Genomic DNA, 3,266 nt, shown 5'->3' on the forward strand with positions numbered 1-3,266 from the left:
TCCACAACCGTATGGATCGAGTCATACCGGAGTTGAATGAGAACCATTCAACTTTCACTAAAAATACTAAATTCATTTGACAGCTCTAGGATTTGAACCCACGCCCTTTTGTTCCTCTCTCTCCCTTTCTTTTTTAAGATCTGTTTTAGATCTATAGAGATACTAGAAAACTTAGCACTATTTCAAGGAAGTAAATGTGGTCACAAATGGTTTAGCCAAGCATACAGCGACTAACAGATGCTCCTCCTTTTGGGAGCCTCAATCGAATTTTTCTAATGAAGATATAGAGTGGGATGCCATAGGAAAGTCAAGGTTTAGGTTTTCATAGTTTCTATGGTTCTTTGGACGTTTGTATGTGTGTTGCATTGGCTCCCTTTTCTACTGATGGCAATGTTGAAGGTGGATTAGGGAACTGAGTTGTTTTTCTTTTAGTTATGGTCTTTTCTTTTGTATTTGGCTATAGCCATTTTTTTCTCTCATTCATTAATACGTTTTTTGCTGACCTTTAGCAAAAAGAAAAAAATAGAGATAATACTCAATTAAGATTACGATAAGTGACTTGAACTAATAGAAAATGTCTCCATTGGTGGAAATTTGGATAATTTGAAATTTTAACATTGAAGAATAAGACTCGTTAGTTTTTTCCTTCCTGTGGTAAATGAAAGTCAAGCTATTATGATAAGGAAAGTTCCTGCTGTGGGTAAAAATTAGTCACAATATGACTTAGATAGTCATATACCAGTGTGAAAAGAAGATTGTAATCCATATGAGGATTGGAGTCTTTACTCCCTCATAGCCTCATCGTGAGTGCAACATTAAGCTAGTTTCAGCAGATAGCACAGAGCGGATTATATCATGAAATTTATACCCTAACATCACCAAAATATATCTTCTATTTGTTCTTCTGATTCAATATAATACAATAATGAATAATCCAAGGGGGAAAAAAAGAAGACAAGAAGTCTGCATACGTTGCCTTTTCCAACCCACAAATGACCATGAGCTAAACTACTCCAATGGCTTAGAGCATCAGTTCTCGGCCACGCTACACTTGAAATACTCAATGGAATCTTGTATTTTTTTTTTCCTTTGTTTCAAGGGAGCTAAACAACTTAGTTGATTCTTTCACAAGAAGGGCCATGTCTATGACATTTCAGCAATCTGGCCCATTTTCGATTTATAGATTCAAGATCAACGTTCGGCATCTATGAGCATTTTGCGTCCCACTGAAAAAATTTTATTCACCAAAAAAAAAAAAATTCAATTATGTGTACTTATCAATGATTTTAAAGGACTCTTGGACCAAGTATCAGGGATCATAAACAAACCTCTAACCTAAAATCATAAAGGTCCATGATCTTTAAGAATTATTCCCCCTTACAATTTGGTCGAGAAATCAAATGATTGACCATGGTGCACAACCAAAGATCTTTCTATAGAGACACCTTAGACAAATATCTCTACGGCATGGGGTTCTACAAGTCAGTTCCCTTGTTCAGACCGTAAGTTTCAGCCATGATAAAGCTGGCCATGTGCAAAACAAAGCATTGAACAACATCATATGAGGGTATGTATTTAGATGAGAAGGATCTATGCTTGAATTTTAATATAAAATTTGACATGTAACCAATTCAAATCAGTTCCCTAATATCTAAATATTGGAATTGCCAAATCATTAAATGGAAAAATTAGGGGTAAGTTCTTTAGAAACACTCCCCATCTAAGATTTTTTTTGCATTTAATTATGAGATTTGAACGGTGGTACTCCACAAGATATCTTATTTATCCAATCAAGTGGGGTCAAAATAATAATTGGGATAAGAGAGAAGAATCCGGATTCTCAACTCACATGGGGTGCCTCCCCACATCTGTAGTTTGCAATAAAATGAAATCTCCATTATAAGTGGCATAGCTATAAATAAAAGATATTTCATTTCATTAGTACCTGCCATGTGGGTAGCGAATCCAGACTCCGAGAAAACTAGATCTCTTTCTTAGGATCTATTAGATCTATAGCGATAATACCCCATTCAACACTCTATGTTGACTCACCAGTCACAATCTTGTCTCAAATTAAGAATAAATTATAAATTGATAATATATGTCTTCATTTCTTGTAATTATTTCTGATCTAATATGAGTTTACCGCTATTCAAAGGGCTCAGCTGCTGATTGATAACCTAGTTGTACATCTCAGCATCTAACATTGGTTTCTTTTGTTTTCAAATAACCCCTCTTCACCCTTGTAATGACAGATAATGAGACAGATGTTGGATGTTAACTTATATGATCAGATGATCGTATAGTTGCTATAAGAACGTATATATAAAAATAGTTTAACTGTGTAAGGTACATGGTTTCAAAAAATAGAATCGAACAATTTTGTAGATTGTTGTTGACTGAAACAAAAGTTGGATAATTTTGTAAAGTAAAACCTAAAAGTTGGTAATCATACAACTTTTCCCCTGTAATGCAAATTACCTTTATTTGACATGTTTAAATATGGGTTTGATGGACATATATATCCAACAGGGAAAGCACTCGTAGAAATTGTTTCTATTATTCTCACATCACCTATATATATGTTGAAAACAGTACTAGTACTCTAAAGAAAGCCTGAAACATGTGGGCTTTGGGTGCAATAGCCTCTATGCACCAAATTGATGAATCCGAATGGTGAATTAAAATTCCTTTTGATCTGTTCTGGAAGACACAGAACAGAGTAACCACAATTTTGATAGCAACCAGCAGCAAGTCATTTAAATGAGCTTGAAAGATCAACTGCTTGTCCTTCGAAGAGAACCCGAGTGTCACGCCCACATCCTTCAACTGTGTGGCAAGAAGTAAAAGAGCTTCCCTCTCTGGTATAAACATAAAAACTGAGGCAATCTGGATCCGATGAACTTCCTGAATAAGATCACAAAATCTTGGAACGAACACTAGCATAGTCTAGTGGTGGCAGTTTCAGTTTGAAGAGTCAGTGTCCAGGGGAGGAGGTTGTGGAATCAAACCCTATCGTATGCAAGTATGAGTGGGTGGATGTGTGTAGGAGTAGGAGACCATTGGCCCTACTACTAGCCAACGGCGCTTAATAAGATTGAGTAGCCAAAAAAAAAAAAAAAGATCACAAAATCTTGGGCATTACTTAATCGAATAGTAGTCTAAAATCAAGACAGATATATCCATGATCATTTTCTGACAGTTTCTTGGTTTAATTTAGATCTTATTACACAATATACAACAAGCTCAAGGCAGTCTTAGCACCC

This window comes from Macadamia integrifolia, chromosome 3 (genome assembly GCF_013358625.1).
Source record: "Macadamia integrifolia cultivar HAES 741 chromosome 3, SCU_Mint_v3, whole genome shotgun sequence".
NCBI classification, from domain to species: Eukaryota; Viridiplantae; Streptophyta; class Magnoliopsida; order Proteales; family Proteaceae; genus Macadamia; species Macadamia integrifolia.